The 26,950-nt window shown below is 42.9% G+C and overlaps 1 protein-coding gene across 8 annotated transcripts in view; it reads left to right on the top strand.

The window, feature by feature from the left end:
* The window catches only part of si:dkey-205h23.2 (CUGBP Elav-like family member 4), a 142,160-nt gene that overhangs the window by 27,664 nt on the left and 87,546 nt on the right, over positions 1 to 26,950 (top strand). The gene's annotated exons all lie outside the window — the stretch shown is intronic.

Here is a 26,950-nt window from a genome sequence, read left to right as displayed (position 1 = left end):
GTTTTATTGCCTCTGTTGCCTCACTTCACCAGCCCATCAGGTGGAAATATCCCAACTGTTTATATTACACCACTTCTTTTGCTGAACGTTGGTTATTGAAACTGGCAAGGATGAGGACTGTCAATATAATGAGACAATATTCATACCCTGTGCACTCAGTACAGACGTCCCCGAGCAAACAAGAATCTCATTGCTTTGTGCAAAAGGAAACTGGCCTTTGCAAAAAGAAAAGAGAGAATAAAGCATACTTTATATTTCTCTTACGGGAAGAGCAGAGAATGTCCTATAAATCCTGATCGTGACAGCCGTGTAAATATTTATGTTCAGACGGCGGACTGAGACTAACAGCAGAGGACATTGTGACTGGGGAACTGGGATTGTAGCTCTACTCTGCTCAGCACGTTAACTCAATATTCATCTTCCTCCCTCGCTCTATTTCCCCCAGTATCGTCCCCGCTGCAGACCACACATGTATATTCATTACTGACCTCTGACTGTCTTAGCCGTGGAAGCCGTGAGCCCCGAAGGCCGGTTTGACGGCACCGTGACGCCCCTCGTAAGCACACACCGGCGGCTCAGAGAGAACATTTTTTCTGTGTGTGGCAAAAATGAGAGATAATGAATGCAGATGCAAAGTGCGAGCTGTCTGCGAGCGGCCATTTGTATCTTTGTGGGCTCCTCTGTAGTTCTGCCAGCTCTCTTTAGGGCAAGTGACTTATGCTGTCGCTGGACAGAGGAGGGGGGGACAGAGGAGGGGGGACAACATCGGAGAGGACATGACTCGGTATGCTGCTGGGGGCGCTGGGGGGGAAATAGCCAGTGGATACTGACATGTGGTGAGTGGGCGGGGTCTCTTGGGCTAAAAGGAGGTTTGGCTGTTGGTATTGAAGCACGTTTTACTCAGTGTAGGCTTTCGGCATGTTATATCAGTTCTGCATATGATTATTTAATGTATTTGGATGGATGGGTTTGGATTTAAAAAAAAATATGCCAGTATAATAGTTAATCATCCACTACACCAATTTTGTCCAGACTGAAATAATACAGCATGATCCCAGAGGATGAATCCTAACTTAAGTGCCTCCAGCAAGTTGACATTTTTACACCACCTATTACATTTTGTAATGCTGCATCATCAGAATACCATTTTAATTTGTCCTATACTTTGGTTCATGACCAAATACCTGCACAAATAATGACATTTCCATGAGCCTCAGCTGTATTTTGTGTAAAGCTAATTAGCAAATGTTAGCTACACACTGAACTAAACACTGAACATGCAAGAGATGCATAACATCAGCATGTTAACATTGTCATGTTTAGTGAATGTTAGAAAACAAAAAAAGTAGTACTTTAGCTCATTTTAAACTAATGCACCTTCACTTACAATGGTTAGGGTTATTTCAATCAAATATACCTGCAGTTTCTTTGCTGTTCTGAGTTTCTTACTTTGCATACAACTGTGTCAAATGAGATTAGTTAGCATTCTGCCATTATAAATCAGCTCAAAACTATACCTAAGTACAGCCTTACAGAGCTGCTAGCATGGCTGTTCACTCTCTGTTTTACGATCAAATATCTAAAAATGTACATAAGTATTGTATATGAACTGTGTGTGAAGAAATACAGAAGAAACCAGCAACATTATTATTCAAATCATATATCCAACACCAAGCTGTGTACACGTCCCTCTGCGTCTTCATGTCATAACTCCTTCTACATAGCCTTGGCATTTTGAAAACAATCCAGTAAGTGTACTTAGTGATGGCACAATGTTAGTGCCTTTTCTATATTCGTGTGTGTACGAGTGTGTGTTTGTGGGAGATGAAGGGTCTGCTCTGGCCGCTGGGAGACAGGAGGTCTAACAAGGATGTATGGCTGTTTCAACATCCATCTGCAGACATTTTTCTACCGTCATTCATTCCTTCTGCACACTCTTCACCCTACCTCTCCGCACAAACACACACACACACGCTCCAACAACAAACACTCCTTGTGCCATTATGTCCACTATTACAGCATTCTCTCCCCGAGCTGAGAAATCAGAAGCGTGCTTTGAATCCAGAGCCGAGCCTCGTCTTAGCGTCTGTAATGGAGGTAAAACCTTTATCAGTGTTCAGCGCCCGGGTCCTATCTCCGCCTTACCTCTGGGTTATTCAGATCCACTTTTGCCCTTTTAAGAAAGGTCTTATTATCATCTCATTCCTTTCTGCTGCTGATTAATTAGCTGATAGTTTGATTTTCATTTAAGAAGGTGAAATGTACAGCATGTAATGTGCAAAATCAGTCTCTAGGTATAGGTCTCAAGGCATAGTAATGGTAAGCGGTATGAGGATAAGACGTGTATCGTCAGACATGGTAAAAGGTGTCTCATTTTAGATTGTACTTTTGCAAAAGAAGCGCACAACCCTGCTTACTTTGTGCTTTGGAGTAGAATTACATTTTGCCTTAAAACAGGTCATGCTTATTTTTGGAGTATCTGGGTTTCCTACCATTTACATCTTTAAGCACAGCATTTCATTTGGCTTGGTTTATTTTTATAACTGAGGTATTTCCAGAAAAGGGAAAACAAAATCATGATTGACAGGCTATTTATAGTTAAATGAGTGTAATCCCCTTAAGTTCAATCTATTATTTCCAGTGCTTGTGAGTGTGAGAAGGATCTACATTAATTTGCAGTTTGCAGTGTTGTGATGCTAACACATGTTTTAGTCCTGAATTGGAACAGCTGTACAATAACACCTCCTCAATTGCAGCATTTTGGCAACTTAGATGGAACCAGATTTTGAAACCATTTTCAAAGCCTCAAAAGATACTATTTTGTCACGCATCTGTGAATTTAAGTTTGAACCTGGTGCCATTTTTAAGGCAGGAACAACACTTGGCAGTTGATAATGTTTTCAGATTTTCCTCACAGAGTTAAAGAGGGAAATTAGAGCTGTTTAAGTCACTCATGTTTGAGCAGGTTTCTGTGTTAAGACAGGTCTGACAGCACAGACACGTTGCACTCATTTAGTCCACTGTGTTTCCATCACAGCACGTACTGATTTAGAAAAGTCTAACAAGAGCTTGAGCTTTTTAATTTACGTGCATTTCTTTCCTTTTAAAGTAATGTCAAAGTTGAGTAAAGCTCATTTCCTGATTCCCTGTTTATTACAGATAAGCTGTTTTGTGAGCGATCATATCCCCAAACATAATTTGAATACCATCATGTAAATAGAAAAACTACACTGCAACACTGACGGCAAATTGGATAGAATAATAAGTAATAAACAATGTTAAAAAATGCAGCTTTGCCTGTAATTATTATTGCATGAAGATAACACATGGTAATGTTTGACCCCCTTGGCAGAATTATAAGCTAAAATAAATGAAAACGTATAAATACAATGTGCTGAAGCTATTCTGGTTAATTGATTAAATATTAGACTAGTTTCATCTACGGCTATCTAAAGGCTTTTTTCATAGTATGTACAGAACAGTTAGTTTCACAGAATGCAGTCCACATGTAATACACACTAGAGAATACACAACATATATAATAAACACCGTTTTTGGAGGTATTTAACAACCCAAATGCCACTTGGAAACAGAGAGGGTTCTATAAAGTGGTTGTTTACCCGTTCCTTGTTTTATAGCTGAAAATATGATCAAATTAAATTTCACAGTCTGCGTTTAAGCTGCAACTAATCTAAATATTGAGCTGAGGCGCGCATTTAATCACAGTCTGATTCAGGTGAAAGGTAAAATTCACAGTGAAAGACGGCAGCTTCCACATCAGACGGTGTCCTCTAGAACAATAAACACGAGACAGGCTGATTTGCATCTACTGTACAAACACCATCGGTCTCTTCTGCTGTTTGGGAACGCTGCTCAGTAAGTTGGGCTCCTCTCATTACTCATAATAATGCAAGTTAGCATATTTTATCAGCCCAAAACAACGCAATCCGATTAAAAACTAATTATGACAGCACTGTTTGTTTTGAAAGACTGAGACATTAGGCCAACTTATCCAGCTCAATTACTGTATGACTTGTCTGGCTTAATGAATGAAATTGTCAGAGACCAAAACTGTTTGTATTCAAAATGAATCACTCACACGGGATTCATTTGTCAGTTTGAGTTTCTTTACCATGCTGTGATGTTCTTGTTCAAAAACAAAACTTGCACAAATGTATTAATTAAGAGTTTTTATCCCAAATATGAAATAAAAAATATTCAAAATTCAGAGATGTGACTTTAGAACGTACCCAGTGACTGACTTTGCACATTAGTCTTATTTATTCATTTTATTTTTAATAACCTTATTCAAACAGTACCCATATTGTTTTATACATTTCTTTAAAGTGACAACATTGTCTAATTTGTACTGTCTACGTCTAATTTGACCAGCTCTATAGTTTATTCAATATTTATATGACTGTTTATAGTGTTCATATCCATGGATACTGTTCATACTACGTATACTCTAGCTTTTTTTATCTGTCATATGTATTTACCTATATTATACACATGCATTACATTGCACTACTGCAGGGGTGTCAAACTCAATTTCATCGCGGGCCACACAGCATTATGGTTGCACTCAAAGGGCCAGTTGTAACTATATAAATATACATATATAAATATATAATATATATATAAAATAATGTATTATATTACATTATTGCCTCTGAATTGGATTATTATCGGATAGGATAATAACTTAGTAATTCATAATAATAATAATAATTATTATTATAAATTCGATTTATAAAGCACCTTTCATTGCTAACAGCAATCCCAAGGTGCTAAATCAAGGTTAAATCTTAACTACCAACTACGTCTGAAAGCAGAAGTCCAGGGCAAATAATTGCAAGTCTCTTCAGTGTGCATGTCACAAAACGAGATGCATTGTGGGACATGTAGTTTATGGGCAACCTGCTTCTGTAAAGTGGCAGGTAACCGTATAATAAACGTATTATATTCTTTGCAAGCTCTTGCAGGGCCACATAAAATGAAGTCGCGGGCCGGATTTGGCCCCCGGGCCTTGAGTTTGACACCCCTGCACTACTGCTTTCCATGTTGTAATATTGTGCTGCAGCACCTCTTTTCACCCTCTGTTTGAAACAACAGCCCAGTCTGCTCTGATTGGTTAGCTGGCCGTCTCAGTTGTGATTGGTCAACTGCTTGGAGACGTCACGACCTTAGCCTATCAAGTACAATGTGTTGAACGCTAGCCAATAGCAGCGTGAATGTTATATACTGATTTCATTATGTTCTGGAAGTAAACAAACTAGTCCAATGGAGGCGTTTCAGGCAGGGTGGGAGAGAAACTCCCTCTGCAGGAAACTTTTGATTTAGCCTTTGAAGACCATTGACATGCACACAAACCTATTTAACACACTTAAAGAAAGGGAAAAGGCCTTTTTAATGTAGTCTGTGATTTGCCAAAATATCTCCTTTCAGACCCTGCACTGTTTTCGTGCAACAACTTGGCTCCACTGCAGTAGTTACAGTGTATTTGTACCAAGCTGCACCCCTCTGCCCTTAGCCGGGTGATGTTATTGTCACCAAAAGGCCCGGGGAACTAAAGTATGACAGGTCAGCATTCAGCATCAACCTCTTCTTGCTTCCACATTTCTAACTGTCTTTTTCCTCGGCTCCTCTGTAGACGTCTAATCCTCCTTTCTCTGCACGTCAGCTTGCCTCAAATTCCTTTTGTTCCACTCTTCTCCTCTCAAGCAACTTCCTGCTTTGATCCAAACAGTAGAGAAATATAGAAGAAAAATACTTTTTGGTCTTTGGGCTAATGTCAGCACGGAAAAGCAGCCTGATATTACAGCTTTCACCTGGTTTTCCCTCTCCTAATTTCTCCTCTCTTCCTCCTCCTCCTCCTCCTCCTGCTCCTCCTCAAGCAGACAGTTTAGATTCATTTCTCTCTCTGAGCTGATGGCGTAAGGACTAAACAGAAACAATAGCGGAGGGATTTCCTGAGGTCTTTCACAGATGCCAGGTTGAATCAAACAATATCAGCATGCAAGTGAAACAGCCCGGACGATAATGTTATATTTGTCACGCACAGTTCATGCATTCACACAGACAAATCCCTGAACGGCACACACACACACACACACACACACACACACACACACACACACACACACACACACACACACACACACACACACACACACACACACACACACACACACACACACACACACACACACACACACACACATACACGTAGCTTCTCAAGCCCCAAAGCTTCTTGTGCCCCTGATGGGAGACAGTGCCTTGCTGGCAGTGTTGATAAAGCATTTCCAGGCTGTTCTGCCCAGCCCTAACCTCCTGCCTGTGTCTCTTCCTGCTCCACAGACCCAAGCCCCTGCTGGTTAAACCTATCGATCCCCACAGCCACACAGCTACACCCAAGACAAAGCCTGTCTCTTCCCCCGCTCCCTCTCTCTCCCTGAGTCAGAGACAAAGCTGAATTTTCTGCCATGTTTATTCCCTCTGGTGTGTCAGCATAATGTGAATCCTCAGTCAATGTCTGACAATTTGTTTCCATGTGTTGGCTGACGTAGGTGTGTGTTTGAAAAGTGTGCGTCAGTTCATGATGGAGAACAAGGCCCACGTCTATGCCCTCAAAGTTAGGTTGCAATTAAAAGGCGGGGGAATGGTTGTGTTAAAATGGCACTTAAGGAGCACGGAGCTCAGCTGGCTAGACCCATTTCTGTTAGAGTGGCCGCTGACGACTCCCAATTCTCTTTACCAATTATCTGAGCACTCATCTATGCACAGCGGGGGCCCCTCCCATCCCTTGACCAATCAGAAACCAGAGTGCCTGAGGTTAGTCACTGTGGCAAATAAAACCAGCATCAAAAATCAGTCCAAGGCAGTCCGGTAGAGTAAAGAGGAATCACTTTTTGTTGGCTAAAATGACATCTTTAAATAGATATATTAAAGTGGAACTATCATGCTATATTTGAATAATATAGTGTAGGACCATACCTATATAAGGCATATTTATACCAAACAGATCATGCATTTTAGCCATGCCTCCTCATTTCGCTCAATTTGAAAAATGTTAGCTCTGTTTTTGCAAGGGCTGATTCTGTGAGAACAGCACCACCTACAGGCCTGGCATATGTACTACAGCGTCTCCAGCGCTTTCGAACGGCAATGGCCGTGGCTGTCTCCTCCTGATTGGTGGAGTTGGCCCAATAGCCGTAGCGCCACCATCCTGACGTCAGGACAGTGTTCAAATCTGGATCAGTTTTTATCAGATCCGTTGCAGCCCCTTTTTTAGAGATTTGGGTATGGAGGAAAATAGAGAGGGTTGTATTTTCTGACACTTGGTGAGTTCCCTGGAACACCGGGGACACATATTCATGTATAAAAGACGTACACAAGTGCATTTTGCATGATAGGTCCCCTTTAAATGGTCAAAAATATTGATACATCTCCTGTCACTCGCTTGCAACAGGACATGAACCTCAAACTAACAATAGAAGTCAAATAGTATAACTGTAGTCAACATATTATTAGATATAGTACCAGTAAAGTGGAATAAGAGGTAGAACTGGAAATGGATCTCAAACTAGAACTAGTTCTAGTATCAAAAACGCACTCATATTAAACAAAAGCAAGGATTATAACTAAAAGCAGAACTCGAGCAGGAACTATAATAATATAGAACTGAAAAGATAATTACTACAATCGTGAAACATAAAACAAAAATTCCAGCTAGAACTTGAACTAGACATATAACTGGACCTCAAAAGATAATTGGAAATGTACAAGTACTAAACATTACAGGAACATTAACTAAAACTGAAAATGGTAATGTCACACAAATGAGGACCAGAAATCTAGGTTTCAAGAAGCCACATTACATCTGCCGCCTACTCGTTGAGTTAATTGCCGTAATGTGGTTCTAGTGGAAATATGGATAAACATTATATATAGCCAGTGTCATAGTATCTGTCACTCGACTTTTCTTTCCATATTTACATGCTCGCCCATAAGACACAGAAAAAATAATGAAAATGGATTGTATGTTTTGGTAAAATAGTTGGTTATTTAGGGAATTTGAATAGAAAGTAATCTAGGAAGTACCTGCATAATTGACGGAAGCATTATTGATATATCGGCTCATGTATGTTCAGACCAGTCGTGTCCAGAGGTGGTGTTTAATATAGGACTGAGAGTTAATAGACTTCAGTTATGAGGGGGAAAAAAACAGGTCGAGGTTGAAAGCTGAGAGGTTGCATCAATATATAGCTTCCTCGTCATCTCTTACTTACTTATAGTATAGGAAACCACGTGTTCTCATATGTGCAGGGCATGTGTGCTGCGGTCACAGTGCACTGTCATGCAAATCCTGAAACACTGAGGAATTATTTCCATATTATATCTAGGGCATTCATTTTATTGGAGGCCTGGAATTAAAACTTCCTCCACTGTGGAAGACGTTTCTGTGAGTGGCAATAATTGAGGGAATATTGCCTGTCTTGAAGAGCGAGCCATGCTTTTACGTGAGGGCCCAGAAAGTCATTTCATTTTTCTGCCCATTACTTTTTCCTTCTTCGCCTTCTCTTTCTTCTATTTTTTTTTTTTTTTGGCGACTCAAAGAGATGTTGAGCTGGGGCTTTGAGACCGGGGGATAGAGATGGAACATGTGTGGCGAAGGGGCTGAGGGAAGAAAAAGCGCGGAGAGATGAGTAGGACTGATGTGACCGAGGGAATTACCTGAAAGAAAGATGGGGAAAAGAGACAGGAGGGGGACATTGATGGGAGTGGGAGCATCAGAAGAAGATGGGGCGAGAGTGATATATCAGAGTTGTGTGTGTGTGTGTGTGTGCATGTGACACTCACCCCATCTCATCCCACCCAACATGCCCCACTCTACTCTCTCCATTCCTTTCCCATCCACTTTCACCCCTTCCTCTTTTCTATCTCCTCTCCCCCACTGTTTACGCTGACAGTAATTTGACAGGCCGGGGGTTGACAGACTTGAAGCCGGCAGGGTAAGCGATTGTCAGGCTTGGCGTTGTTGGGCAGCTGCTGACTGGCGGAGGAGCTGGCAGTGAGATCGGGAACCTGCGACTGGCCAGGGGATTGATGGGGAGGCGAGGAGAGCTGTCGCTACGGTGATGCGATGGAGTGGGATAGACGGCCCTTGAGAGGCCCAGAGGGGGGTTTAGGGGGGGGGAGGGGGTTCGCAGTGCAACCAACCCAAGACATGCCACCTCTTTGATTACCACTCTGCAATCTCACGCAGACAGCACCGAGACACCTCTCATACCTCGGCCTTCACGCAAATACTGTTCCCATCAGTCATCAACACAGGTGGGAGAAGTACTCAGATCGTGTACTTGAGTAAAAAGTAGAAGTACCAGAGTGTAGGATTACTCTGTTACAAGTAAAATACCTGCAATCAAAATGTAGTAAAAGTAAAAGTAGTCAAATAAGCTTCGAGCAACAAAAGTAAAAGTACTCATTATGCAAATTGGCCCATTTCAGAAATATATTATATGTTTTGATTATAATTATTGATGCGTTAAAGTGTTATCAAAGCTGGTTTAATGACTTTGTATACTGCAGGGTAGCTTGTGAATTTACTCCAGGTAAAACTAAAGTCTTATTTAAGCGTTGATTATATTTCATTAATCCAAACCTGCAAAATAACTAAATATATTAAATAAATGTAGTGGAGTAAAAGGACAAAATAGCACACAAAAACACTCAAGTAAAGTACAATACCTCAAAATGATACTTAAGTACAGCACTTGAGTAAATGTACTTAGTTACTTGACACATATGGTCATCAAGCTGCACCGTTTCACAGATAGTTGCAGATATGTTTGTATTTTTCCTTACACAGTGTTGACCACACATTTGAGCCATGCTGGATTAAGTAGATGCTATCTAGCCAGGCGTAACAATACACAACCTCACCATGAAAATACAGAATGAGAAAGTTAATTGTCTCAACAGCGTGGGCTTGTATCAGCTAAACCCCACATGTCACCCCAGTTAAGACTATCTGGAAAGCAAACAAATCAATTAAAATAAAGAACACATTGTTGTTCAGGTGACGGAGGAGATTGTTGTTTGATGGAGTTAAAGGAAAGAAAGCTAGGTGCTAGGAGCGGGGTGCCAGCGGGGTGCCAGCTGGACCCAGAGCGAGGGAGTACCCTGAAGGCTTCGCACATACTTATGTAACCCGTTGAGAGAAAGCCAGGTGGGCACACACATATACACACACACACACACACACACACACACACACACACACACACACACACACACATATATACACGTAATCTGTAGGGTCCAAGCCTTATACACACACTGTCATGCCGACTCAAACTATTGTGCAGCAGATGCCAACCTGGCTTGACTTCAGGAGTGGACAAACAATCCCAACATAAACAAACATTGTCCACACACACTCACACACTCACCCACACACACACACACACACACACACACACAGACACACACACACACACACACACACACACACACACACACACACACACACACACACACACACACACACACACACACACACACCACACACACACACACACACAAACACACACACTAAACACTCTTGCCAACCTCAGCAACCCAGAGGAAATCAGCGTTACTTAAGATTAAAACAAAGGGCCTAAAGCTTTGACGTGACATGTTTTCTCGTCCATGCTAATCTCTTTCTCTGGCAGACTGCAAACTTTGTGGCCCTCTTTCTCTCCCCTGTCCCTGACTTTTTTTCCAAAAGTGTTGTTGAGGTAAGAGCTAAACTAGTTTTCTTGTTGACGTAAATGTATTCGTACAACAGTGCCACAAGGTTTAATCAGAACTCAAAAGTCTCCGGGTCATGAAACTCAATCAAACCTTGTAACTATGTAAGCTTTCACTCTGAATAAGACAAAGAAAAAGAACCTAACACACACAGTTACGTGGTTTTTATCTGCCATCAGCAATAACCCAGTACTGCTGTACCTGTGGACACATCAGAGGGGTTTATGGGATCTTTATTCCTGATTGCACCCTTGTGAGCTGACAACGGCATAAATCTCAGTGGTGCTTTAAGCAGCAGCATATGCAGCTATGAAATGCTCAGGGAGGTTGTTATAGTGAAAAGGAGGGAGAGGGAAAATCTTCCTCGCATCGGTTCGGCCTACGTGCTCCTTTAGAGAATCTCTTTCAGCCTCCACACTGCAGAAAATGCCTATATGAAATGTTTTTGAATTGCACTTGATCATTAAATCTCATTGTTGGTAAAAATGAATGTAACATTCGGATGTCAGAGTGACACTACTTTAAACGTCCAATGCAATCACTTCACTTCAAAAGGATAAAGGATTTCATGAAAGGCTCACCAGACTGATTATGAAGTCAAACTTTCTTTCTGTCATTGAATAACTTTTCTTTAAAAAAAACGTTTTAAAAGGTTAGGAAAGTGCGCTCAATTATTTGTAGAACTTTCTTTCAAATGTAGTTTGCTCAATGTAACCACATGCATATCTTTATAGATCTGACAGCCATGTTAAAGGGTTAGGGGCATAGGCGGAGTTTGACATTTGCGCTTGGGGGGGCAAACCTTTTTTACTGACGTCAGTACACAGTCCCAACTATTGCGTGGGGTGCTACGGATACAGTAGCAATAAAGCCAGCGCTCACCGCACTGAGTATGACTTTTCCACATACGAACACAACTCGTCCCGTCATGCACGCCTCATGCCCGCCGTACACTCACACTCATATGGAAGGGGCGGTCTCTCCCCCCAACAACAGTGCATTACATAACTGTAAAACTTATCATAACTGTGCACATCTTATACTTATTTGATAACTACTACATCCCTTGGTTACTTGAACACGCTACAATATTATTAACCAGTGTCCTACCTTATTAAAATATTGATATATGAAATATTTGTATTGGAACAGTTTTCGACGTAGTAATGCTGTAACATATTTCAGCCACTGAAATGCCCCCCCGCAAAATCCGCCTATGGTTAGGGGTGCTACTTAATAATGATATAATTTCTTAGACACATTATTTATATATACATACATATAGCAAGTACAAGTCTTGCTGTCATAACATTTTCTTTTTTTACCACAATTACAAAATTATCAAAAAGTAATGGAGAGCGAAAATATTTTCCAGTCGTGAAATCAAAAAACATTGACATACTCTATCAAGATGCATTTTCATCTTTCAACTTTTAGGGAATTATTTTCTTTTTCCAGTGTACAAACTGACGCTACTCAACACCATCATCACTTTGGCTTGTCCCAACCGGCACCTGCTTCTCCTTTACTAAACGGAGCTGAAACCTATTCCCATCCCTGTCTCTTAATCAACACTGAAACATCAAGTAAGGCTAACTCGTTTTGGCAGAGGTGCCAGAGCCCCATGTTAACATTCTCCCTGGTGCTCAATTGAGCAGAATTCCTCAGGCCTCTCTCCCTCCCTCGCCACATCTCCTTGCTTTGCTAACCAAAAGCATTTTCTCAAACAAGCCTGTCGGGAAGCCCGGATGGAAAGGGTTGGCGAAATGTAGTCAAACAAAAGGTGGGAAGAGACTATGAATGTGCGAGAGTTAAACAAAAAGAATCAAACAGGTTTTGAGTTTAGATTTAAGCTGGTCCTCCCACATCACTTTAAGTCTATAAAATATATATCAAATATGTATATCCTATATATACACAATCAACAGACACATTTATACATATGCACACATTAAGATAAAAGCACAACAATCAATTTATTAATTTAATAGAGGAAAATGGAGACATGATCTCACAAAAAATGGTGGGGTGATAAATAAATGATTCAGTCAAATGTACCCTAAGTTGGTTCATCTATCGGAAGGTCTCTCCTCACAGTGGTGTTTCTTTAACGAGGACTTTTCTGTAATGGACCCTTAACGAGGAGTGAGCCTCCCTGCCTGGCCCAGCATCTGTGCTCTGCCTTGCTGGGCAGATTACAGTGTGCTCCAGCCAAAGAGCCCATCACCACTCCCTCGCAGCCTGTTACTCCATCCCTAATCCAGCCTGCCGAGATGCTGCACTTTCTCCACTCTCAGGCCATATGCTCGCCCTAAGATCAACGGAGATGGGAGAAGGAAGAGGCACAGCTTGAGACCGCTGCTTTCTGACTTAGGCTGCGAGCTTTTCCAAAAGTGAGTGAGCTCCACTTCCTTGTGAATCTCTCTCCGTGAGGGAAAGAGTCTGCAGTAACTCATGATGGAGCAGATGGAGACGTCAACTCTTATTGTTCTCCTGTGCGAAGTCTGAACAGGACTGGTAAGCCACTGTCGCTAATCATAGCGCAGCACATGGTCCCAAGCTGATCTGGTTATTACTAGGGATATGGAGATGTCTGACATTATTGATCCCACATGCTGGGATACCAGACTGGGCTTGTGGGGCTTCAGGGAGCCTACTGGGAAGCAGGGCTGCTCGGGGCACTCGTAACCCGAATGCAGAGCCTGATCCCAGGGAGGGCAGCGGGAGAGGACCCACGAGTGAGCTGTGACCTTTCCATAGCCTCTGTCTGATCTGGTAAACTGGTGATGAGTACATCACAGGGAGGAGGGACAGAGGAGGGGAGGGGCCGGATCTGAGGAACAAAGAAAGAGAACTGACAAAAGCTGTCAAACTTTGCAAAAAAAAGCATTTATGAAGCATAGAGAGATAGTAGCTGTTGTGGAAATAGAAGTGTATATACAGAGAAGTCTTTTGATCCTGTAACATGTTGGTATATAATCCAGGTTTAAGGTTAACGCATTGTTCTAAATGTTTCTTAGTATCAGCACAAGCCCAAGAAAAAGACACGAAAATATAAACCGTACAATCTTATTCTAAGCATGTCTGTGGCTCTCAGCACATTAAAAAAATTAATTACTACTGATGACATAGATCATTAAAAAACATTTTATCGTTTAATAAAATAAACAACATTCTTTATTGGTTGAGGACTACTTTCCTTTGTAGATTCATACACATTTGGTGCTTCAAAGTGTATTTCCGGAAGAAGGATGGTGTACGTAACGTTAAATATACTACGGTGCATTTCTTCATGGTAATGAAGAAATATGTCACAGATTAGATTTCAGTTTTCACTTTGTGCTTTGGATGACATTGGAGGTGTTGAGTTGAATAAAAATGTACAGAACTTGTAAGTAGAAACAATTCATTGTTGGCTTTAGTGTTTTGTGGATTTTATGAAAAATACAACAACACTGACACCTTGCTTAGTTTAACGGCCCGTCCACACAGCGAAGTGCGTTAAAGCTTGCCGGCGGGGGGGGCTGAAACTCGACCAACAACCAAATCTCCCACCCCGGACACACAAGCACGCGGTTTGATTGGCTAGAGCTTGTACTGGCATATGATTCGATTGGCTGACGCTTCCGCCGAAGCTTCAAAAGTTGAACATTGCTCAACTTTTGCAGCGAGCAACGCTTTTGAAGCTACGCTTCGCTCCCACAATGCAGTTCGGCGAAGCGTGACGTCACCCCATTCAAAGTGAATGGGCAGAAGCGTTGAAGCTTCAACGCACGCCGCTGTGTGGACAGGCCGTAAGAGTCAAAATACACAGTGGAAAGAAATGTGTAAGGAAGCATTAGTCAGCATTTTCACTTTCAAATCTTAAATATTTGTATTATCTTAACTGAAATCTGGTTTTATAACTGTAGTCAGGTTTATTTTCCCATCATCATTAGCTAATACTTCTCAGCCATTGTGATACAGGTGCCATTCAGTTTGTGTTCCTCGCCTCACACTGGGGTGACTGAGTTTGAGTACCGAGCACAGCCTATTAGCTCTTTGTGCTTCTCCATTTGTTTGTCTCTAAATAAAGGGGACACTGTGACTGGGAGGTCAGGACTGGGAACGCAGGCGGTGTCAGCTTCCATTATAGCTCTCCTCTCCTCAGTTACCTGGCCCGTATCCTTTCTCAGGGAGACATTCTCACTTCTTTGTCTCTATCGTTATATCTCTCTCCTATCTCGCTTTACTCCTTCTGATGTGCTTTCTTCCTCCATTTTTATCTCACTCTGTTCATCAAGTCATGATGAGATGAAGAAATCCTCAGATGATTGCGGCACTTGCGTTGGAGGAGAGCATTCAAAAGTATGTGTGTGTGGGGGGGAATGTGGAACGTTTTTGAAAGATTGAAAGGTCACGATGGTAAATTGCCTCTCTGTACATGAGTCTCACTAGTCCTTTGACTATGATGTGTAGGATTAATCCATTCCACTGCCCTTTGTGCTCACGCTGAGCAAGACACAGTGTAGCATGTGAGGGGCTGATTTTAGGAACATTATGTGAATGTTTTCCCCTCCCTCTTAAGTGCTTTTTTGAAAGAGTGAGCTTTTGAAATGGATTTTAAAGGAAAACGATGTAATGAAAGTCTATAGGGCTGTTTGGTTTTTATATCTGTTTTGAAATATGGATATATTCTTTATTTGAATACCATTACATATGGATGGGTCCATCTCCATCTTCTCTGCAGATGCTCAAGCACATATTATTTTCTGCGAGCTGCCGGGCTGCTATCTGTGGTGGGCTTCATTTTCATATAATTGAATCGAGGCCCTTCCCACTGCGAGGCAGGATTTGGTTAAGCTGAAAGTCCTCCTTGACTGCTGTTACCTCGGTGCAGACTCGGTTACAGCTGTTACCACGGCAGCAGCCTGCCAGGGCCTGTCTCCGCGGATACCTCCCCTAATTACTGTGTTTATTGGAAATTAAAGATATACCAGCTAATGAAACGCGCCAAACATTACCGCCGATGCAATGTCATTAATTCTAGCCTGGCTCCCATCTCCCGTGTGAGGCAGAGGCGGAAAGAGGTGCTGCGTATTAGCATAAATATGAATTTTAGTCAGGTGGAAAGCACTTGGATGAAGAAAAAAAATAATGAAAAAGGTGTGTTTTCATTTCCCCTCTTTATTTTCAGGATAGAGAAAAATAAATAGACAATGGTGGACTGGGTACGGGAGAGGCAGAAGACAGATAACATTGTGAGCCTCTCTCTTAGGTTGAGGCCCCATAGCTCTACGGATGTCTGGCTGCCAGGCAGGGGGGGGGGGGGGGCATCTGTGGGCCGAACAGCATAGACCTCTGTTTCCTCTTGTTTCCAATGACAGTTATTGCCCCCAACCACATTTTCACAGCTCCATCTCCAAGGCAGGAGAGGACACATATAGTGACTATATCATAAACACCCTCGGGTCTCAGGAGATGGACTGGCACAGAGATGCTGCCTGTTGGGAATTGGTAACATGCTAGCACTTCAACAAGTCTATATTTATTCCGGTCAGCTTCACAGCATCATTACTTCCTGTCCTTTTGCTGTTTGTGTATATTTTGCGTGTCATTTTCTGTTAACTTTAGCATTTTTCTGTCTCAACTGTCAACATTTGAAGTATGTAAAGTTAGTAATCCATAAGGGGGATGAGTGTGGGCTGTTTTGTGAGACCATAGCAGTACATCAGTAATGGAAGTTTGAAGGAGTTTCTTCACTGTCTTGCTCATTGCCAAGTTGTCCCTGGTAAATCACCCGTCTGGATTCTTTACGACACTGTTTAAATGGTCTTTCCAATTGATGTTGATGTTGCTATAGCTTGGTCTGACTAGATTATCGACCTCCCGGGCCAAAGCACTGCATCTCCTCTGATATGGAGTCGTTAAGCTACTATCTGCATTAGCAGAATCCTGTTTTTTTTAAGTTCAAAGGACTACACTCATCAACAAAAGATACATGCAGAGGGGCTAGGTGTTGGTAGATTGAAAAAAGATAGACAGACGGTTACAACCTTATTTCTGTCTTGGTGGTTAATGATGTTTCAAAGACTGTCGAGGGACAGCAAACTGTGGTAAGAATCAACAATTCAGAGTTGTTAGCATGTCGGTCTAATTATCCAGCAAGAATCCAGCATGTTCCATGTCTATTTAATGTGTCCACCTGCCAACCGCCTTTACTCTCAGGGACTTTGAAATGAGAGGCTATTTAGTTTCCACCACTCCTGTCCATTTGAAATGAAGCTTATTCATGCACAGGTCAGCATGGGTCACTATAGATAGGTCCCAATCACGCCTGCACTCATATATAAATGCAAGACTTACACACACATTTGCACTTTGGGGAATATTAGGTATAAGCGCAAGGTTGTACTCCAGGCAGCACATTAACAAGATGTTTCATTTTCTTCTTCCTGGCTTCGCTGTTTGTACGAAAAAACAGCACCGGTGCTCCTCCGCTCACTCTCTACCCTCTCTTTTTACACCTTAGGGTGCCTCATTTTCCTCTGCTTCTCCACACATGTTTTTTATTTGTGTGGTGCTACAAAGAGACAGAGGAAGCTCAGGTGTGTACCAGAGGAGCATCAAAGATAGGGGAAGAAAAGAAAGCAGCAGGGTGATTTTATTTTTCTTGTTTTTTTTGTCTTATCTTCCCTGTGCCTAGTGAATAGTGTCTCCCCAGAGAGTGAGGCTGTTAAAGTGTCCTTCCGAGTGGACACAGAAACTCTGGGGATGGTCTTTCCACTTCCAGGGAAAACTTGTGAAGAACTATTCTATCAGTCTGGCCCCGTGGAGAATCCTTCCTTTTCTATTTACTTGGTTTTTATTTTGAAAACATGTAGATGGTAGCGTGAAGAGAAGAGATCAGAAGGCATGAGAGGCGGAGATGCGGGATCTTTTTCTTTTGTAAAGATACCATCTCCTCGCAGAGAGTTCAAGGATATGCATCTGAGGCAGTTTCATGTTGCGCTCTTTGTTGTCTATTTGACGCTTCACAGCTAATTACGCTCCCTGTAGAAACTTATAGTCTCTCTGCGTCTGTAAACAGTAAACACCAGTATCCTGTCGGTGCAGCACTATAAGCTAGCCTCCCTGCCGTGGCTTTAGGTACTTTCTTGCCTATTAGTTTTGTCCTACACACATTTCCTTGTGTGCAAATGTCCTCTGCACACCTTGGAGCTGCGCTGTAATATGATTAACGTGGAAGTCGTCCCAGCAGTGGCCCATGCTCTGGAGCACTGTGCCTGCCCTTTGGACTGTCTACAGCTGCAGTGATGAAACCAAACACATTTACACAGCGCTGATATTAAACTGCACCAATTTCATCATCCTATTTCCAGGCACCACACCCTGAAAAAATAAAAATAATAACAGCGAAATCCAATTTGATAAAGCAATAATTGGATTTGCAAACATCTGAGGAGAGATGTGATCCCAGATTATTTATTTAATGAAGTCTTGTGATATTGGCAATATGTAAATTGTTAACCACGGGAAGTGTTTTTAATAAATCCCCTGGCACATTTACAGGGAAGTGGTGAAAGGGATACGCCGTTTGGGTCTTGTGTTGTCTTGTGGACTGTCAGTTACGTGGGGTGCTTGGTGAAATTATCAACTGATTGATGCTTATGAAGGAGGGCCTGCTTAAAAAGGAAGCTAAGGCATGCCAGGGGGCAGAAGCCCAGGTCTGTTGAAACGCTGCCAGTCAGTCAGCTCATGAATGAAAGCTCTCAATAAATAAGCAGGCCAGGCCAGCGCTCATGACAGCTCTCTGAGGTAAAGACGGGAAAAGGCATGTAGTAACGTCCTTTTCTCTCCATCCATCTTCGTCACTTCTTCACTGTTTAATCCCTCCATCCCATCGGAGAGGGGTTCAGATTGCATGGCTCCATCATTCTTATAACTCTCAATGAAACTTGTCCCTAGTGACTGTTGGCTCCTCACAAGCTATGATTAAAGCCATTCTGCCTTGGGACAACCGGCACCTACGAGATGACGGCCCATTCCAGCAAGGCCTATAATGGCACGAGAACTGTGGACTGTATGGGACCCTCAGTGCAGCATGCATTAATCGTCCGAATGGCGGAGAACACACACACCCCCTGTAGTTTGTCTTGTGCGAATCGCCTTGAGGGACTTATTCTCGCAGGCCCTCGATGGCATGCTGTCTTGGAACGCGCAGCTCGTCAAAGAGCTGTAAAGTGACATTTTAATGAGCTACAGTATGCTTTACCACCCAGTGTGATTTTTCCATTTGATTTTAAAAGAGGATGCCTGTGGATGCCGTCATTTAAATGATCACCACTCAAGTGTTCAGAACATCGCCTGACCTCTGTGTAAGTGGACGGAGAATTTGTTCCTTTCTCCTTTTCTTCCCTACAACTGTCCTCTAATCTCCCAGCATGACCGGGATGATGGACAGACAGACAGATCCGTCCATTTTCTCTCCTTGCTGTGGTAACCTTGCTGCCATTCTCTCAGGCTGTATATTGGCAGTGTGACCTATTTTTATCAACACGTCCGTATCCCACCATCAGGCCAGATGCGGCATGGCTCTGAGGGACGTGAAAGGAAGATCTGCTGTTTACCAAGCCTCCGTCCCCTCCGTGTCTTTAGTAGAGGTCACCGCAGCACGAGCTCTCTCACAACACACATACAAGGACACATTAATTCACAAATAGCCTTTGCTGAGGTACTGCCAAACTAAATTCCTCCTGTATGAAGATAAATACCAGAATTTTACAAATGTGTTAAATATCAATCCCTTCTTTGCTCAAAGGCTTAAAATGATTCTGCCTTTGATTAAAGTCACAGCATCAGTATAACTTTAAAGGTAACTGTAAAAGTTTATTATCAAGGAGTCAAAGAAAGCCCTGCTTTACACCTCTAAGTAAAACAAATACACACAAGTACTTGTCAAAGGAGTATAAGGATCCGTGAGTGAGGGATCAGCCCAATTACCAAAGGCCCTGCCATCCCATATTAAGAAGAGTCAAGTGATTACCCTCTCTTCATGCTTTAACTTTGTATATTCCCAACACATCTTGTTTACTTACTTGTGTTTTGTCTCACTGTTCAAAAAAACCTTTTGAAAAGACATCTAAAACACAAAGCAGAGGTGTCAAACTCAATTTTGCCGGACTACTTAAACCATAGAATAATAACTAACCTCCAAATATTTCCCCTTCTTCCAAGTTATTCACTTAAAAGAATATATTCTATAAAAACTTGTTTTTGAACAATCCATTTACAAAAGAGATGACGAACATCCTAAGATGTTGTAAAAAAATGAATTTGCTTCAGTTTTTCCCATGTTCAGACGGTCTACTCACTATTTGACTTCTTTGTTATTCAAACAGATTTAGAAATACTTTTAGTTTTCAATACATATGCACTGCTGAGTAGTAATGCTGCAACTCACCAACAAAAGTGGAAGCTATTCAAAAGGTAGGTTAGCTTATCTCGTGCTTTACAAAATATTAACACAATGTTCAGTATATTTTAATATGACCACATAAAGCATTTTCAGAGAACTGTAGGGGAAGAACTATTGAAGCAGCATTTTACAGAGAGTAGCTTACTCACTGTTTAACTTCCCCTGAGACCTAGCACTTCTTACTCTCCACAGATGTACAGTATAGGAATATTATTGCACAAAATTCTCTGCAATATTCACACTTTGCAGAATCATCCAGTGGGCAGGATGGGACCCTTTGGCGGGCAGGTTGTGACCCGCAGGTCTTATGTTTGACACCCCTCCTCTGAGTCCTGCTGTCCCACCACACAGGCCTCTCGTAGTCACAGAGACAGGCAGAGGGATGAGTCTCACTTTGTTAACAGTCCCTGGCTACAGCACAGCCCCTGTCGCTCGCTTTTGGACGGTGATTTTTCAGCCTCCAGGTGTTTACCTGCAGGATACGCATCCCTCCTGAGAAACACATCAGTGTCACACACTAGCTGTGGGCAGGCACATCGCTCAGTGCTGAGTGAGCGAGCGAGCGAGGCAACGAGGGTGGGGCTGGCGGTGGCAAACAAACAGAGAATCGGGGGCAGCGCTGCTTTGTGTGCAGCCCTGCTGGAGCTCAGACTCATTAGGTATGAAGCCATCTCAGAGCAGGCATCTGTATCCTGCGAGAGATCCCACCAGAGACTGCACTGAGAGAGCCATCAGATCTTCTACAGCAGGCCCCTTTGAACACAAACTACCAGCCCCCCTTCCTTCCCTCATTCCAGCAACCATCTAAACACAGAGACAGGATGGAAATTTAATGAGAATTCTGTGCTGCTTAAGCCTGCTGCAGCTGCTGCATGGGGCAAAAGATAGGAATGTTTTGTTCACTTATTTTGCCCTCCGTGTGCAGGCTCTGGGGTGAAAGTTGCAAATGGAAAGGGGAATAATAGATGAGTATCTGCTTGCATCTGATGAAAGGTCTAAGTGATACAAATGTGTCCCATTTCAGTGATCCATCCAGCCCTGTGTCATCTCAGTGATTTGTGGGAAAGGTCGTGCAAGAAATGACTTTGGCTGAGGAGGCGAATCCCCTGTTTATGTTTGTTGTGCTTGGTGCGGCGGCCCGCAGAGCGATGGGTTGGGGAGATGGGCGTCTGGTGCAGGTGGTGTTTTTGGAGGATAGGGCTGATATATCATTTGCCAAGGTCGTACTCAATTAGGCTATTTGTTGAGCATAGCTGCATGAGGTTGGTTTAATCAACCGAGGAATGGAGACAACAACGACAAAAGAGGAAATAAATTAGGCGTGGCCACACTCTCAGGCACGCAGCAGCATGCTGGAGAAATGCTCCATTTAGCTGGCCATCTCCTTTCCCCCTCACGCTAACACAAACACACACACACACAACACACACACAACTTTCATTTCACTCTGTGACTTTCCAATACAATTTAAACAACGTTTTTGAATCCCGACATGCCACAAAGAAAAGGTCAATTATACCAGATGGGCACAATTAGTCAATTTAATTTCAAAGAGATTTGGGGAGAAAAGTTGGAGCTGTAATGTGTCATACATCAAACAAAATGGCACTGCCATGACAAAGAAACAACATTTGTTTACCTTGATTAATCCAAGACCTTGAAGGGTGTTGTAGCACCTGTATAAGTGGGCACAGCCCTGGAGGAGAGGAGCCAGACTGTGTTAATAGTGGAACAATCAGCGGCCATTCAGGTTAATGGGCTTTCAGCTGGTCGGCCCTGGCTAATGTGTGATTTGAAGGGTCAGCCCATAGCTCAGCAGCAAAGACCCGTCGCATTCGTCCTCGCCACATGCTGCCAATGCACGCTGTAGCTTTCCCACCACACCCTCGGGCTGCTTATGACAGTAAATATTTGATTAAATAAATTAAGGTTGATTGGCTCTCAAAGGCCCGGCAATAAACGGCATTGTGCTTAGGTGCAGGCAACTTGGGTTTCACTTCCTTGCTAAGGGACTGTCTCTAAATTACCCAGCGTCTACATTGTCATCTGTTCCAGCTGTAAACTAAGTTATGGGGTGAGTGGGAGGACTGGAGGGCGACGCCAGATGATTAATTTGATTGTACAGAAACTCCATAGAAAATGTGACAGCCTTGCGACAAAGATAAGGAGTAATGCATCGATCCCGCCGCCGCCGCCGTGCACATACCTGTACCTTTTATTTTCTCTCCGCCTCTCTCTCCGCCTCTCTCTCCCTTCCTCACTTGCTTTCTGTGAGACCTCTTAAGCTGTGACATTTCCGTTTCCCTGGAGACAGAGCGTGCCAGGCGGTTGCCATAGCAACTCCCTGCTCTTTAAGGCCCGCACAGCATTAGCCCACACCCCTACCCCATACCGAGGATGGGGGGTAAAAGGAAGGGGGGGGGGGGGGGGCTCTGGAGAGAAAGCACACCTGCTGGCTTCCTGCTAATTGGCTATTTCTCTTTCCCATACTTCCCTGTTTCTGCTTTAACTTTTTTACCCCCTCCCTGGATTGCCTCTCGTTCTTCAGCGCTGTATTGCTCCCCCTACACTGTGGATGTGGTTTCTCACTCTCACTCTCACTCTCTATCGCCTCCCTTTTTTAACTCTCTCTTTTATATACACTCTGGGCTCCTTCTTCTCGTAGAGTACAACTCTGGCCTCCAGCATCTGGCATTTATCGTCATCTAACCCTGTCAGTTCCTTCTTCCTCCACCTCTTCATTTCATTTTCCTGGGCAACTCTTTTATATCGTCATCCCAGGGCCCTGCTCTGTGGTTCTGACCCTGTCACGTACGCGTACTGTTTTTATTATGGGTTGCTTGTCATGTTGGTGATATAACAATTTGAGCGTGTTCTGATAGGTGGCCCTGGCTAAGAGCATCAGGTAAATGTAAAAGGTTAAATGTAATCCTTTGTCCTTCCACCCTGCATCCTCTTAGCATCAGAAGACAGGGATAAATCTCCCTCGCATCCTCATCGTCGTGCATTTCACCTTCATTCAGGCTCAGTCATGATGTGGATGAGTGTAAATTACCAGTGGGGGTGTGAATTAGGGCTACGGTTAGTTGGTTAGGCCTATCTTCTTCTAGTGACTGATCCTCTCACTCTCTCGAGAGACCTCTGTAGATTAGAAATCATCATCTCTGTCTCACTCAGTCCCTAACCATCCCTCTGTCCTCATCCCCACGGATCCTCGTGGCTGCTCTCCCTATACACACCTCCATTTGGCAAACCGCACAGCTAGAATTTCTGATCTCTGTCTGGATGCCGTGCCGCCTGAATGCACCTACTGATTGAATGACATGTTTGTAAATTGATATTTATAGTGTGCAATGTATTGTTTGTCCTGCAGTGTCCATTTGCACTAAACGATAGGTGCTGTTGTTCCTGTACAACATCTGAGAAACGCATTGTGCCAGTTGATAACGCCTCCTCAGTGCCTTAGAGAAAATGTACTTTTAGAGTAAGTGAACGGAGTGCTTCTGATGTTCTGTGCAGGGTCTGTTTATAATGCCAGGGTGTTTTCGTTGGTGGTACTTGTCACAGGGACGCTTGACAGGTGGCCAGAGCAGCCTGTCACCCTATCGGCTGCTGACATTTGAGCGATATGAAAATGACTTTGCGAGCTTGACGCCAGGGCTCGGCTATTCCTATTCAATTAAGTCCATGAACAAACCTTCTGTGTGTTTTCCTGCTGATAAAGTCATAGCTATTGCCTTGTGAGCAACGCGAGTGACGATTATGAAATCTGTTCGCCGCCACACAATGAATGTTGAGCAGTCTGTTTGTCGATTTGCCAGGAACAAGATAGGCAAATAGATGGTCGTATCAGTGAAATGGGACTGGGGAAGATAAACCAATAATAGACAAATCTAAAGGCTAAACCCAGAGACATAAATGCCACATCGTCGCTGGAAGACATTGGCTGTCATATCATTTGTAAAGGTATATTTTCTCTGCTGTCAGTTTCTGTACATCATTGATGTTGCCTGGGGCACATGTGGCTTGATGGGATTTATTAGCGCTGAGCTGTTCACTCCCATCATGGCAAACTTTCTCTGGGTAAGAAAAAGGACAAAATGTGGGCAAAAAGGCCCTGTGACCTTTTATTTTTAGCTGGCTTCTGCTAGGGCTCAGTCCAGCTGGCCCTTTTAACTCCAGCACCTGGAGCTCACGATTACACTATTGATCCATTGACTTGCTCCGCTTCATCTGTCCAACCCATCCACCTTTGAGCACTTCAATTATCAGAGCCATCACAGCCACACTGCTCCGAGTGGCAGCTTGTCCAACACTGTAATCTGTCAGGGAATGAGATCCCGACCACAACGTCATAGCGCCAGACGCTCCCCCATAAGTCACCTTGATCATGAAGGGCCGACAGGGGCTGACAGGGTTGTGAAAGGCCCCAACTAGCCTCAGAGATCTCTGCAGCTCAGCTCAGCTTAGCTGCACAATCTACCCAACCTGAGGGGTGCAGGCTTTAGAGCCTTAGAGGCCATGTTGGTGACCTCAAGGGCCGTATAGAAGGAAATGTCTTTCATATACGAGCTAGAAAGGTTTGGTAAAGTAGGTTTGAGCATGATTTGTTTTTTCCAATGAGATCAAGCTGACGCCTCTGTACTTAAATTGAAACAACATGTTGGTTTTACAAGGACACAGTTTCATCCCATAGTATTTATTCCCCTGAATAGTTGTAAATTGTAGCTTGTCTAATCTAAGCACTTTGAATTGCCGTGTATTAAAATGTGCTATACAAATAAACTAACCTTAACCTTAATCTTACCATTCATCTTGAGCTGCAGGTTTATATTTAATCAGGACACAACGTTTTAAAGATGACTTTACTCAAATGATTAAGCCATCTTAAAATGTCTCCATAAAACAAATAGGTGTTGCAAAGGGTGTATATAGGGTAACAGTATAAACAGGGGATTTGTTTGAATGTCCAAAACTACCAACATGGTGTTGTGCACTTCATCAAAGTTTGAAATAAAAAAGCTGTCGGTTAGTTTAATAACTACAGCATTGTATGAACACTAATACTCTCACAAAATATTCATTAATTCATGTAAAGGAGTGCCTATTAAACTCCTCTGCAATTTGTCTGCACGTGAGAATAATGGTGCATGCCTTCTTTTCTGTCTTGGTCAGTGAGTATGCCTTCCCAAAGTCCAAAATGAAAATAGTTTCCATACAGCTCCTGGACACAGTGGCTGGCGCACATACTGTACAGGCCCCGCTCTACCTGCGAAAATATTATCGACTTTGCCTCAAGTGAACAAAGCAATTTTCATGGACAGCTGATGAACGGTTTCCTTTGCAAGTAATGGTTATTGTGGTTACCAAGGGCATTTGCACTTGCTATGCTTGACAGTGAATAAGTGCTTGTTCTGCTCCGGTAGAAGTGGGATTACAATTTAGCCCTCTATGATATATTTGAACGAAATTATAAGACAGGACAGATTTGGCTTCAAACTTGTATAAAGTACGTGAGAAAGTTTGCTAAAGACCTGCAGCTGACCAGTCAGGTTTAATTTCACAATATCATTCATGGGGTAAAAAAAGGGGGGGGGACAGACAAGGTAATGCATCACATGCATATTTGTGATAAGTCCATAAAGGCAAACGTGTACACAAAGAAACAAGAATCTAGTTAGCAAACAACTGAAGGAGCCCACTGCTGTCTTGTTTTTTGTTACTTTTATATCCCATACTTTTTGGACAGATGCTATAATGCGTATTCCTAGTGGTTGAATATCACTGCAACAATGATTCCAAAACAATAGATGTAATAAAATGGTGTCCCTTCAATAGGCTTTTATTAGAGTGGGGTAAATAACCAGCAGACTCGTTTTATGAGAGACGACGGACGTAAAACCACAAGGACATGTCTGCAGGAGCAGTCTGTACCGGCGGGGGACAGGATATTGATCTGAGATCCAGTCTGAGCTGGGTGAAGCAGAGCGGCCATACCTCCGCCCACGCCAACACAGTCACTCTATACAAAGACCTGATTCCTGGGGAAGTAAGTCTTTGTGAGGGAGAGGCAGACAGAAAGAAAGAGAGAGAGGGAGATATATTGGGTGTGATGGTAGTATAAAAACGTGTTTGTGTGCTTGTGCATGCAAGTACATGTATGTTTGAACGGCCCACCCACCGAGGGGACTCTCGCTGACAGCCCCAGGGTGAAGGTTTGTGACGCAGAGCTGCAGTAATAGACAGAGCGAGGCCCGAAGCGAGGCCAAAGGACTGCATTCAAGGCAGGAATTAGTCACCACACGTCTCTCTCTTTGAACTCAACACAATGGTGCTACGCTTGCAGAGAGAAATTAGTAACAGCAGTGGTACATCTACAAAGTACAGTTTATCCATTTGAGATTTCAACTGCCTATTGACCCAAGTTGCATTTGTAAAAACTGATGTTTGTTTGGATACTGGAGGAAACAAGCACACAGATAAATGCTTTTCTTTATGGCGAGAGAACTCTTCGTATCATCCACCTTATTGTTATCTTCTCAATATTTCTCCACCTGGGATGTCACATATTTCCCTGGGAGGAAATTCACAGTTTTAAGTAGATACGACTTGTTTTTATAATAATACTTTGAACTCCGATCAAGCTGTAGTCACTCATATAAGATTACTAACTATTAAATGCAGAATTTCCCCAAA

This window comes from Trematomus bernacchii, unplaced genomic scaffold (genome assembly GCF_902827165.1).
Source record: "Trematomus bernacchii unplaced genomic scaffold, fTreBer1.1, whole genome shotgun sequence".
Lineage (NCBI taxonomy): Eukaryota > Metazoa > Chordata > Actinopteri > Perciformes > Nototheniidae > Trematomus > Trematomus bernacchii.
The sequence above is the reverse complement of the archived record's forward strand: the minus strand, read 5'-3'. Positions and strand labels throughout refer to the sequence as shown.